Source organism: Odocoileus virginianus, chromosome 10 (assembly GCF_023699985.2).
Source record: "Odocoileus virginianus isolate 20LAN1187 ecotype Illinois chromosome 10, Ovbor_1.2, whole genome shotgun sequence".
In the NCBI taxonomy this organism is placed as follows: domain Eukaryota; kingdom Metazoa; phylum Chordata; class Mammalia; order Artiodactyla; family Cervidae; genus Odocoileus; species Odocoileus virginianus.
This window is the reverse complement of record NC_069683.1, coordinates 68,581,220-68,595,089: the sequence shown is the minus strand read 5'-3', so window position 1 is coordinate 68,595,089 and position 13,870 is coordinate 68,581,220. Positions and strand designations below refer to the sequence as shown.

At 41.9% G+C, this 13,870-nt stretch overlaps 1 long non-coding RNA gene and 1 pseudogene across 1 annotated transcript; both read left to right on the top strand.

Annotated features, from left to right (window-relative positions):
• The first annotated feature begins 3,706 nt into the window (after window positions 1-3,706).
• Window positions 3,707-6,804, top strand: LOC139037040 (uncharacterized). Its single transcript, XR_011489819.1, has 3 exons — window positions 3,707-4,082; window positions 5,605-5,687; window positions 6,124-6,804. It is a non-coding gene; the product is annotated as an uncharacterized lncRNA (long non-coding RNA).
• A 4,272-nt stretch (window positions 6,805-11,076) lies between these two features.
• LOC139037039 (transcription factor BTF3 pseudogene) lies at window positions 11,077-11,917 on the top strand (annotated as a pseudogene).
• Window positions 11,918-13,870: the final 1,953 nt, after the last annotated feature.

Below are 13,870 nucleotides of genomic sequence, written 5' to 3'. Positions count from 1 at the left end.
AAAAATGATGCACCCATTTTGGAAAATGGTCTGGCTGTTATAAGTTAAACACATACACATCATGTGACCCAACAACCTCACTCCTAAATGCTTAGGAAAAATGAAAACATGCTAACATAATTAGTTATACAGAAATGTTCATGATAGTTTTATTTATATGTAAAACCTGGAAACCACCCAAATGTCTATCAAACTGGTCCATCTAGACAGTGGGAAACTATTCAGCAATAAAAAACAATATATGAATGATACATGCAACAATATGGATGCATCTCAAAAGTATTATGGTAAATGAAAGCAGACAGACACAGAAGACTTCATATCATATGATTCCATTTATATGAAAAATTTTAAAAGGCAGACTATAATGATAGAAAACAGATGGCTGGTTGCCAGTGGTCAGAAGTGAAAGAAAGGATTGACCACAATAGAATATATGTGACAGAAATGTTCAATATCATGATTATGGTGGTGGTGACACTACTGAATATATTTTTTAAAACCGTACACCTAAAATTAGTGAATTTTATTATATGCTAATTCTATTACAACACTGCTTATTAGAAAAAGTAGTGCAGCTTAGTAGTTAACATTGGGCTTCTCAGGGTGGCGCCAGTGGTAAAGAACCTGCCTGCCAATGCAGGAGACATGAGATGGGGGTTCGATGCCTGGGTCAGGAAGATCCCTGGAGGAAGGCATGGCAACCCACTCCAATATTCTTGCCTGGAGAATTCCACTGACAGATGAGCCTGGCGGGCTAGAGACCATAGGTTTTTTTGAAGAGCCGGACATGACTGAAGCAACTTAGCATGCATGCAGATTTTCAAATATTCATCAAACTTCCTTTGTTTCCTTACATCTGTTCTCGGTTCTGTGGTATAAACACCTGGGGTATTTAGAGAGCATCTGAAATTGCTTATATTGATTGCAATATATATTGATTACTCCTTAATTTTCAACTTTCTCCTTTCTTCTTAATTTTCAACACTTAAATCTAAATATAGGAATATCTAAAAACAGTTTTCCAAAGAATCTATGTTGACTATTAGAGCTTTATTAAATATTTATAAGTATAACTCAAAGATCAGCTGATTTTATTCATTCTTTGAAATTTTAAGGAACGTCATTTTGAAAAGCCTCTGGAGTTTTCTAAGGCCCTCCACCAAGCTATTGGGGAAAAAAATTCATATTCTTAATGTTCTTTAGCCAACCCACCTCCAGTCATCTCACCAGTCACGTCTCCCCTGGATTCCACCCTCCTGCTCCTCTGTCTGACCCCCTCTCTGCTTTGCCCTCTGTGAGGAACCCCAGCTCCTCCTTACTGAATTATTTCTCTCTTTAAACATAAAGCAGTTAAGCTGTAACTTCATTTGCTGTCTCTTAAACATGCCATCAGGGCCTCCCTTTACTTGGAAAAGCAGCTTATTTTTTTCTCCAAGAGAAGAGGACCAAAACGCACTTTGAGCTTGCTTCATAAAGAAGATGATTTGGTTTCCCTTCACCAGCTTGGAGGCTGGGGAAGGGTATGCGCTCAGGAGCCAGGTTGCTTAGACTTGCAGCCCACTTCCTCTGCTTAGCAGCTGTGGAAGCTTGGGCAAGTTACTGACTTCTCTAGACCTTGGCTTCTCCATTTGTGAAAGGAGAACAGGAAGGGACCCAGATGCTGAACCAGTCACATACAGCATGTAGAATTAGCACTTGAGACACACTGCTTGATAACTGTGAGCCATCATTATTGGAACTAGGCAAATTAAACTGTTTATCCAACAGTAAGTTAAACAGTTTATCCAAAAGTACAAACAATTGGAAAAACTAGAAGCCTGCTATAAAATACACTTACTGGGGATAAATTAACTGGAAGAACAAACTTTGTTCCAGTTTGCTGTGTCCTTTCTGGTTTTCTCAAGGACCTGTGCTCAGGTTTTCGAAGAAAGAAACAGCTTTAAAAACAAGCATGAACAAGACTATGTTAACAAGCATTTACTCATTTTGGAGATTTGAGCAGCTGAGATGGAACAGAATTAAATTCACACGCAGAGAATGTTTTGAATTATTCTTGCTTTGGGACAAAGAAAGAAGCTCATCATAATCTTTCTGTTATTCATCATGGACGGACTCTCCTTAAGAGTGTCATCTAAATGAATCATCTGTCCCAGAGGAAAACGCGATGATTTGTTGTTTTTGGTTTTGGTCTTGAAGTTATTTTGAATTCAACATCTCCTTAGGTTGAAATTCAGTCCCTTGTTTGTCTTCAGGTATAGACAATCTTAAAAAGGAAGATCAACACCTACAAAATATTTTCCATACTGAAACTGGTCACAAAATCATTCATTTTGGGTCTTTATTCACTCCCCAATACCACTATCTATCTGCAGTTTCCACAAGAAAATAAAAATCCACTTTGAACCACTTAGAAGTTTATCTCTAGGAACATCAAGAAAATATAAGATAGTTAACAATGAATTCAAAATCTCCTTACGGTTGTAAGTTCCCAGAACAAAGAAGTGTTTCTGTCTGACCACTATGTATAGTTTTATGCAGTATTTATTGCTTAATTGACCATAAGCCAGATTTTAATTTAATCTTGAGCTTTGATTAATTAATGATTTTTGTCCATTTTTGTGAATTATAGTGCTCAGTTTTATTAGTAACAAATAGGAGCATTTATTTCAAAGTTCTTGTATTTTTTATCACACTGAGTTCAGAATTTCAAGTTTCTTGAACTATTCGTAAAACTGAGAAGCAAAGTACTTCAAATAGGAAATTTCAACTGACGAATTCATGAAGTTGAAGTGGAAAAAAAATGGGTCTAAAAACCTCAAGAAATATGATACTAAGGATCTGAAGGAACTATATATGAAAACGCGTCTTAGATGGTAAGATTTTCAAGCCAACCTGATCTGATCTTCTCAGGAGTCTTGTGTTAAAAAATCTGTTGAGATCACCAGCCCAGGTTGGGTGCATGAGACAAGTGCTCGGGCCTGGTGCACTGGGAAGACCCAGAGGGATCGGGTGGAGAGGGAGGTGGGAGGGGGGACCAGGATGGGGAATACATGTAAATCCATGGCTAATTCATTTCAATGTATGACAAAAACTACTGTAATGATGTAAAGTAATTAGCCTCCAACTAATAAAAATAAATGGAAAAAAAAAAAATTAGGAATATAAAAAAAAAAAAAACTGTTGAGGTGGATTTCATCGAAGATGGCACATTGTTATTTTTCACGTAACACTTACCTGGGTATTATAATTGCTAATCAGTCTCAACTATTCAACATATCTAATGCCTGCTGTAAATCAGATGCACTGTCTGTTGAGGATTATCCTTTCCTGCAACAATTATTTATTAAGTGCTTACTCTGTGCCAGGCACTGTTTTAGGGCCAGGGATAAAACAGTGAACAACACTGCAAAGCGCCAGGCTTCATGGACCAGTCAAAATAAAGAAATGACAAATAAACCAAAAATTTTAACTATGTCAAGGATAATAAATGCTCTGAGGAAAAGCAGGGAGCAGCCTCTGTGGGTGCTGGGCCTGCTTGCCTCGGGGTTGGATTCCCCGCTCAGAACGGGGTGGTGGGCGCCGTCGCCGGCAGGCCGAGCTCCGGCCTCAAAGAGTCCTTCTGAGGAGAGGCGCTGAGAGCCCTGGGCGAAGGAGAAGACGCCTCCCCTGGCAGTGGGGGCCGTCTCCCCGGACTCAGCTCTGCCACAGCCTCTGAGCTGCCTGCTCCCTGCTGGTGATGCGGGCGGCCTCCCCCACCTTCGCGGGGAGACGAGGACTAGCGGCTTCCGGTGTTCCTAGCTCCTGGGTCGCTTGTCCCTTCCGGCTTCGCAGCCATCACTCAGGGAACGAATTTCCTGCGTTAAATACCTCCTGTTTCAAATGCTTGAGTGATTTCTGTTTTCCGGTTGACACTTGACTTAATTCTTTGAGTAAGGGGATAGGGAGCGTGGCGGACGTGGGTGTTTCGGGGAGAATCACGCAGAGGCCTTGGTGAAGAGCTGACCCGACAGCTGCAGGAAGTGAGCAAGAAACCCAACCTGGGCAACAGGGCGCCCGGGAGGAACCGCGGGGCAAGGGCGGTGAGTTCCTGTGACCTGGGGAAACTGGGCTAGGGGTGCAGTGAGGGACGGAGATGAAGTGAGGGAGGCGGCAGGAACGACAGGTGGTGCAGCGTCTTGTGGGCCTTTGTACAGGCTTTAGCTTCTAGAGGCTTAAGAAGAGAAACATCACTTGACTTGCGTTGTAAAAGAATCACAGGCTACTCTGAGGACAATAAACTGTAGGAGCGAAAGAGCGGCAACAGGAGGTGGTGGCACCATCTCAGATGGTGGTGGCAGCCGCCAGAAGCCTGAGGATGTACTTTGAAGGTAGGACCGGAGAACTTGCTAGCTGACTGGATGCATGGTGCCGCGTGAAGAGAGGAGTCGGGTGTAAGCCAACTTTGTTTCTGAACACTGGAAGATTGGGGTGTGTATTCACTGTGACCGAGTCTTGGGGAGGAACGACTCTGAGGGGAAAATCACTGTGTCCAGTTGGCAGTCGGATACACAGACCTGAAGTTGGGAGGGGAGCCTGAGCATGGGTGAGAGGGGTCCATCTGGGGGATACTGTGGAGAGACGCAGGACTGGACGGGGTCACCTGGGCAGTGACTCAGATGAAAAAGACATGGAGAACTGATCCCTAGTCACTGACAGATTAAAGATCAAAACTGTGTTGTGCATTTGATCCCCACAGCAGTTCTATTTATGTACCTGGGCACATGCTTCCTGTTGGGTGTGCATCAAGTTCGTGCCAACAATATATGTCATCATTATATTTTATATGTACAGGTAATAAGAGCTTCCCAGGTGGCTCAGTGGTAAAAGAATCCACTTGCCAGTGCAGGAGACACAGGATACACGGGTTTGTTCCCTGGGTGAGGAAGATCTCCTGGAGGAGGAAATGGCAACCCACTCCAGTATTCTCGCCTGGGAAATCCCACGGACAGAGGAGGCTGGCAGGCTACAGTCCATGGGGTCACAAGGAGTCAGACATGACTGAGCACACACAACACACATACATGTAATACATCTTTATCAGTGTGGAAAAATCTATAAAATGGGAAAGCTTCCACCATGCCATCCTGAGGAGAGACCTATTATCTGTGGTGGAGGAGAACTGTGCTGCTTTTCCTTGCTAAGTGGCCTGCAAGCTCAGTTTCCAGTGGGCTCTTATGACTTTATTTTAGCAAGCATTATAAACACTGACTGATGCGAAGAGCTGACTCATTTGAAAAGACCCTGATGCTGGGAAAGATTGAGGGTGGAGGAGAAGGGGATGACAGAGGACGAGATGGTTGGATGGCACATCGACTCGATGGACATGGGTTTGGGTGTGCTTCAGGAGTTAGTGATGGACAGGGAGGCCTGACGTGCTGCGGTTCATGGGATCGCAGAGAGTCGGACATGACTGAGCGACTGAACTGAAAAACACTGAAATTTTATTTTCTTTTTCTATAAGAATGGAACTTGTTTTTAAAAAACACTAAAAGAATCAATGCAAGAATTTAAGGTTAGAGGCAACATTTCTTTAAAAATTAATTTGATCGTTTTCTACCTCAGTCATTCAAATCAGGAAAGCATCTTCCTCAACACATATCAGAATGGAGCACCTACCTTATTTGAAGCAGATACTCAGATGGAAAGTAAGTTTTATATTTTTAAGCCCCTATCTTCACTGTTAAAAGTAGGTTATCTGCAAGCTTATAAGGACTCTTTAAATAATTATAGTAATAGTGACCATGTATTAAACACAATATTTAACAATGCTAGTTATTTTATGGAATCTTACTTATCCTTGTAACAATCCTAAAAAATCCTAAAACTCCTATTGCACTTTATAAATGAAGAAATGGGGTTTAAGAGATTATTTTATTTTTCTTGCCCAAGGTCATATGATAAATGTCAAAATCCAAATTCTGTCTCATAAAGTCTCATTTTCAATGTTCTCATGGAATGTGAATGTTTTAACACTCTATTATGTCCAGTACTCACCATCACTCAAAAGAAAGCAATACATAATTCCCTTGCACACATTTGTTATCTACCTATGAGAACCTGATTCTTTTGTTCACTCCCCAGGCTACAGCAGCACCCAGCAGGCTCCATTGCAGTATGTTTCCTGGTTCTTCTGTAATATGTTCCACCAGAGTTCTGATTTCACAATTGCTGTGGTTTATTTTCTCAATATGTGTGAAGGAAAAGGAAAGAACACAGTACCTTCCCTGTTAAGCAATCCTACAACACACCAAGTAACCAAAGGCTGTAACCGCAGTAACCCAGCTTATGGTTACTGGACCCAATGGTGCCTGCATCCTTCCATGAAAACAGTCCTGCTGAATGCAGTCATCAAAGAGGCTCTGGGAAACCCAGAAGTCTCAACTCTTCAGCCTCTTGGCCAGGAACTCCCTTATTTTATAGTAATTAAAAAATAACTAAAGTATTGACTTGCAAGTGATTTGTACAGACTGCCTAAGCAAAGTATGACAATATGATGATTGAAATTCTATATTTCACTAATTATTTCACATCCATGACCTTATTTGGTTCTCAAGATGACCTTGGGAGATAAAAAAGAGAATGGTGGTAATAAGTCTATTTAATGCAGAAAAAAGTTAAGATACATACTGAGATGATAACAAAGATGGAATTCATATTAGATACCCTGGCTTGTGGTTCTGTATTTTTTTTACTATAACTCTTTTCTGTATAATATTCTTTGCTTCTCCAACTTCTTTTATGTTGTTCTTATATTGTTTTAACATTTACTGACTCTTTTCCCAAGTGTAAGGACCATGCCTTAGGAAGTTTTATATTTAATATAATTTCTAATACCTAAGAGGCCTCAAGGAATATGTATTGGATTGGAATAAATGATCTTGTAGTCATATTGTTATGATTTTGTTTAGGTCTTCATGTTCCCTGCATTTATTCCATGAGAAATAAGCCTGCCTGAAGTCCCAGTAGTGGTTTGAAAAATATTAAAATCCAACTCACTGCCTTGCATCAGCCATAGAAGATGAGTATTCAGGAAATTTAAAATTTAACACCCCAAAACATAAATGCCAGTCACCCTAAGGGTTATAAAACAATGGAAGCAGCCTTAAGTGGAAACAGCTGTTCACAACCCACAGAGTTGCAGCTTTCTAAAGATGTCACATATACAGACAGTTTGTTAACCTGAATGAACAAGATGCTGATGTTTCTTGGGGAGGCTGCAGGTCAATCCTGATGGGCGTCCAATTGGCAGGGGCAGTCCTACCCCTCTCCAAATACTGCCCTCCCCTCTCCCCTGAGCTTGCCTCTCTGCTGGCTAAACTCAGCCGGGCCTCAGGCAGAGTCCAGACTGAGTCCCGTCATTTCTCATGGTGGGACCTGCCCACCTTTCTCCTTGGTTGCAGCCTCTGGGCCAGTGATCCTGGGCTGGGTTGGAGTTGGAGCTAGACCCTCATTTTCTTATTCCTCATTTTGGTTTTTCATGGCCATGGGTAGTAGCTAGATCTAGTTTTTTGCTTCATTCCCTTATGGGAACCTGAAAATTTCAGTGAATGATGTTGAACTATTTATAACACCTGGACTAGAGTCATCATCTAGTGCTGAAACTCTGAAACCTACCCACTTTGAGAAAAAGCTGTGATAACTGAGCTCTTCTAACTGAGCTCCAGTACATCTGCAAAGGAAAATCATTTAAATCTTTTAATATCTGTGTGGAAGGGACTACCTTTTCTCCCCCCAAAAAACATAAAATACACTTAACAATTTCTTCCTGAGAGCAGTAATTCTTAATTCTAGAGGCATTCCTCAGTCAGTTTGACTGCTATAACAAAATACCATAGACTGGGTGGCCTAAACAACATGGATTTCTCACAGTTGTAGCAGCTGGAAGATCAGAGTGCCAGCACGGTGGACTTCTTTGTGAGAGATCTCTCCTTGGTTATGTCCTCACATGGCACGTTATATCCTTCTTGGTGTGTATAAGCAGGGGGAGAGAGAGCGATCTCCTGTCTCCTCCTCTTTTTATAAGGGCACTGATTTCATCATCAGGGCCCCACCCTTATGACTTAATCTAACCCTGCTTATCTCCCCAAAGCCCCACGTCCAAATACCATTACACTAGGTATTATTAATAGGATTTCAACATAGGAATTTTGAGGGGATACAAACATTTGGTCCAAAGCAATGCCAATGCACAATTAGAATCATTTGAGGAGCTTTTTTAATTACTAATAATTAGGCTCCTTTTTCCCAGACCAATTACATTAGAATCTCAAGAGAGTGGGGCTTGAGATTGCACATTTCTAAGAAGCTCCCAAATGAGTATCAACTACAGATTGGCATTTGCCAGGAGCATTTGCCACCTGCCAATGCAGAGACTGAATTCTGTGCTGCTGCAGCTGTTGACCCTCAACATGCCCTGAAGGAAGTTCAGGGTGGAGAGTGAGGCACTCTGTGCTCCAGGGAAACTGGGGAACAAGTCTTTAGATATTTTCAGGAACTGATTTCATGATCCCAGTCCTTTCATTTCCTCCTATCTCAAAAAGCTTTCATGGTTACATGAGCCCCTGGTGACTATTACTTCTGTAAAGTAAGCCTTGATTGCATCGATCACCTTCACCAAAATCTTATGCCCATGTGACACAATTACTAAAGCCTGCCAGCCTAGAGCCCATGCTCTGCAACGAGAGAAGCGGCCAAAATGAGATGCTCACACGCCACAACTACAGCGTATCCCCCACTCACCACAGCTAGAGAATGCCTGCATGCAGCAGTGAAGACCTATCACAACCAAAAATCAGTAAACAAATTTTCAAATTAACTGGAAGGTTTCTAACATACAGATTGTTAGGCCTAACTTTAGACTTAAGGATTCAGTAGGTGATGTTGATATGATTGGTCTGGAGATCCCACTTTGAAATCACTGCAGTGTGCCCTGCCCCTATCAGCACCGCTCCTGCTTTTTTTGTCCTCCTAGCTCCATTGTGGTTGCAATACTGAAAGTCCAAGAGGACAGAAAGCACAACCAAGGAAGACGGGTAGAAAACCCCATCTCTCGACTGTGCTTGGATCCGGGTCTTTATGTTGTTATTGTTGTTTAGTCCCTCAGTCCTGTCTGACTCTTTGCCACTCCATGGAGGCAGCATGTCAGGCTTCCCTGTCCTTCACCAACTCCCGGAACTTGCTCAAACTCATGTCCATCGAGTCGGTGATGCTATCCAACCATCTCGTCCTCTGTCATCCCCTTCTCCTCCCACCTTCAATCTTTCCCAGCATGAGGGTCTTTTCCAAGGAGTCAGTTCTTTAAATCAGGTGGCCAAAGTATTGGAGCTTCAGCTTCAGCATCAGTCCTTCCAATGAATAATCAGGGTTGGTTTCCTTTAGGATGGACTGGTTTGATCTCCTTGGCCCCCAAGCGATTCTCAGAAGTCTTCTCCAAAAACCACAGTTTGAAAGCATCAATTCTTTGGCGCTCAGGCTTCTTTATGGTCCAACTCTCACATTCATACATGACTACTGGAAAAAGCATAGCTTTGACTATACAAACCTTTGTCAGTAATGTCTCTGCTTTTTAACACACTGCCTAGGTTTGTCATAGCTTTTCTTCCAAGGGGTAAGCGTCTTTTAATTTCATAGCTGCAGTCACTATCTGCAGTGAGTTTTGGAGCCCAGGAAAATAAAGTGCTTGACTGCATTCTATTTAGTCAACTCCAGAATTTGGATCAAGGCAGCTGGCAGTCTAACTCTCTCCACAGTCCCCATTCATCTATCACAGTTTTACCAAATAGGAGCCAGCCTCACATTCACTTGGGCTTCCTCATAAGCAGCCACTCAATTCCCAAAGAAAATAGGCAACTCCCCTGGCCCTAAGTGTTTGGAACTCTGTACTGAGTGATTAAAGACAGCTGTGACATAAAGGAGAGAGCGAAGTATTACAATTCCAGTGTTCATGACAGCCCAGGGTTTTGTGGCTCAGCTGGTAAAATATCTGCCCACAGTGCGGGAGACCTGGGTTTGATCCCTGGGTTAGGAAGATCCCCTGGAGACGGGAAAGGCTACCAAATCCAGTATTCTGGCCTGGAGAATTCCATGGACTGTATGGTCCATGGGGTCACAAAGAGTCGGACACAACTAAGAGACTTTCATTTTCATTTTACTTTCACTTTTCAGGGCAATCCAGGCTGCACTAACCAACTGCCCCGGCTAGCTGGACTTTGGAGTGAGCCATTACTAAGTAGGGTGATTCCATCAGGGAAAGTCAAAATTCCATTTCTAGGGGTTAATAGAAATCAATCAGGTTCCACAAACTTCTGCATAGTTATTAGAAAATATGGGGTTCAGCCATTGACAACATTCAAACCACTGACTAGAAGAGAATGAAACAAGATTACAGAACAAGACACAGACCTGGATTAACTCTCTCTTAACCTCTGTCTTAACCTCTTTCAACTCTCATAGCTGAGTGGACCCAATAGGTCAAGTCTGGTTTTTACAATTTGCTGAGCTTAATTCTTTGAATCTTGACTATTTAAAAGTCTCCATGTGTCACCTAGTGAAAATTTTTTGAGCTGAAAAATGTGCTGTTTCATCTATTCTGCAGGGTCTGACCACTATTTAGTAAAGGGGAAAATACAAACATATACAATCTACTCCAATGCTTCTCTGATGTTAATGGGCATTTGAATCACTGAGGGAGCAGAGTAAAATGAGTTGTAAAATAGCCTTGAGTAGAGCCTGAGATTCTTTGAAAAGCACTTGAATCTATCCCGTCTGAACTGGTATTATAGATTATATCACAAATGTCAAAATACTGAAAGAAAACATGGGAGAATTTTTAAAAACATTTTTTTTCCTTTCTACATAGGTTACAAATCCAAAATCACAATAGGAGAAAACTGAAAAATATGACAAAAATCTAAATTTTCCCATGGTAAAAAGTATTATAATCAGGGCAAAACAGGAAAAATATTTGCATATGGAAAGGGATTGTTTCCCTTTTTAATGTCGAAATTTCTTCACTAAGAAAATGACTATTGCTCTAGCTGCCATCTTGCGTCCCCGCGTGTGTGCGCCTAACCTCAGCTGGTCTGCCCGAGACCACCTGAGCGCCAACCCTAGTCCCCCGCACGGCCCCATTTCCGCTCCAACAAGATGAAAGAAACTATCATGAACCAGGAGAAACTCGCCAAACTGCAGGCACAAGTGCGCATTGGTGGGAAAGGAACTGCTCGCAGAAAGAAGAAGGTGGTTCATAGAACAGCCACAGCAGATGACAAAAAACTTCAGTTCTCTTTAAAGAAGTTAGGGGTAAACAATATCTCTGGTATTGAAGAGGTGACTATGTTCACAAATCAAGGAACAGTGATCCACTTTAACAACCCTAAAGTTCAGGCATCTCTGGCAGCAAACACTTTCACCATTACAGGCCACGCTGAGACAAAGCAACTGACAGAAATGCTCCCCAGCATCTTAAACCAGCTTGGTGCCGACAGTCTGACCAGTTTAAGGAGACTGGCTGAAGCTCTGCCCAAACAGTCCGTGGATGGAAAAGCACCACTTGCCACTGGAGAGGAGGATGATGATGAAGTTCCAGATCTTGTGGAGAATTTTGATGAGGCTTCCAAGAATGAAGCAAACTGAATTGAGTTAACTTCTGAAGAAGATAAATCTAGAGGAAGTTACTGGGAGCTGCTATTTTATGTTATGACTGCTTTTTAAAATTTTGTTTATGGATCTGATAAAATCTAGATCTCTAATATTTTTAAGCCTAAGCCCCTGGACACTGCAGCTCTTTTCAGTTTTTGCTTATATACAATTTATTCTTTGCAGCTAATGAAGCTGAAGAAGCCTAAGAATAAAGTTTGAGACAAAGATAAATAAAGTTCTTTGCCTAGTAAAAAAAAAAAAAAAAGAAAATGACTATTAACTTAGAAAAATTGTCAAATGACAGGAACAGTTCAAGGTCAATAGAAGGAAGGCTTACATATGAATCTATGCTCAATATCACTCATAGTTGGAGAAATAATATGAAAAGTCATTGAGATATACATATGTATATATAGATACAAATAACTTTGATGATCTTAGAGGTAATACCTCTAAGATCATCAAAGTTATTTGTCTGCTTTTTAGTATGAAACATTGTTGATGAGAGTTAATGAGAGTATAGGATAAAAACCATCACCACATCCTGCTAGTAGAGATGTAAACTGTTGCAATGTAGGTGATGAGTAATTAAAATACATACAGCTTATGATTCAGTGAAGACCATGTCCAGGAATTTATCTTAAGGATATATTTGCACATATACATATGTGTATATGTGCACATATACACAAGGTTGAGTTTCCCCAGAAAATCACTGTGGCTCTGCTTTTAGTAAATTGTTAGAAATAATCAATGTGAATAAAGGACCAATTAAATGAATTACTCTACATCGTTACAACTGAATACAATGCAACCACTAAAAAGACTAATATAACATATCATCAATATTAAAAGATATCTAAGAACTTTATCAAAATTAAAAACCTTTTCCCCATGAAAGGCCCTTTGAAGATGACAAAGAAACAAGCCACATTCAGGATACCCTGGACCCCACAGCCAGCCATATAAAGAACTAGCCCCCATCCACCATCAGGCACAAAATCAGGGCCCTGCAGCCAGAGGCCTCAAGAAATGGCTCGACCCACCAGCTGGGTGGCACCAGATCTCAGACAACTTGCACCCCTCAGCAAACCACCCCAGGTTCAGCTGTACTCACCTGTGAGCCAACACCAGCTTTGGAACACCCTAGACCCCACAGCCAGCAGTGTCAGGAACCAGCCCCACCTACCAGCAGGTCAACACTAGAACTGAGATACCTGACCCTGCAACCACCCACCCCAGAACCCAGCCCCACCCACAAGCGGGCCATCACCAGTCTGAAACCCCAGGTTTCTACAGTCAGCTGCCTCATGATGTGGCCCTACCCACCACCAGCCAGCAGCCTCTTCAGGCCAGGGGCCAGTGGTGCCTACCAGACTTACCATAATAGTCAGCCCTCTACAACAGAAAGATTCAGAGTTCACATAGGGGACACCCTTAGAAAATAGTTCTGGTGAACAGAGAGGAGTGCATTTCTGGAATGCATAGGATATCTCATACCAAAGGCCACTTTTCCAAGGTTGGGAAATCTAACCAACCTACCAAACCAAATACATAGAAATAAAATTAGCAAATCAGGCAAAATGAGGCAACAGAGGAACATGTTCCAGATGAAGGAACAAGATAAAATCCCAGGAGAAGAACTAAATGAAGTGTAGATAAGTGATCTACCCAATAAAGAGATCAAAGTAATGACCATAAAGATGATCAGAGAACTTGAGAGAAGAATGGATGAACAGAACAGAGAAGTTAGAAGAACCAGAGATGCAGAATACAATTAATGAAATAAAAATTACACTCAGTTCAGTCACTCAGTTGTGTCCGACTCTTTGCAACCCCATGAATCGCAGCACACCAGGCCTCCCTGTCCATCACAAACTCCTGGAGTTTACTCAAACTCATGTCCATCGAGTCGGTCATGCCATCCAGCCATCTCATCCTCTGTCGTCCCCTTCTCCTCCTGCCCCCAATCCCTCCCAGCATCAGGGTCTTTTCCAATGAGTCAACTCTTCGCATGAGGTGGCCAAAGTATTGGAGTTTCAGCTTCAGCATCAGTCCTTCCAATGAACACCCAAGACTGATCTCCTTTAGGATGGACTGGTTGGATCTCCTTGCTGTCCAAGGAACTCTCAAGAGTCTTCTCCAACACCATAGTTCAAAAGCATCAATTTTTCGGTGCTCGATTTTC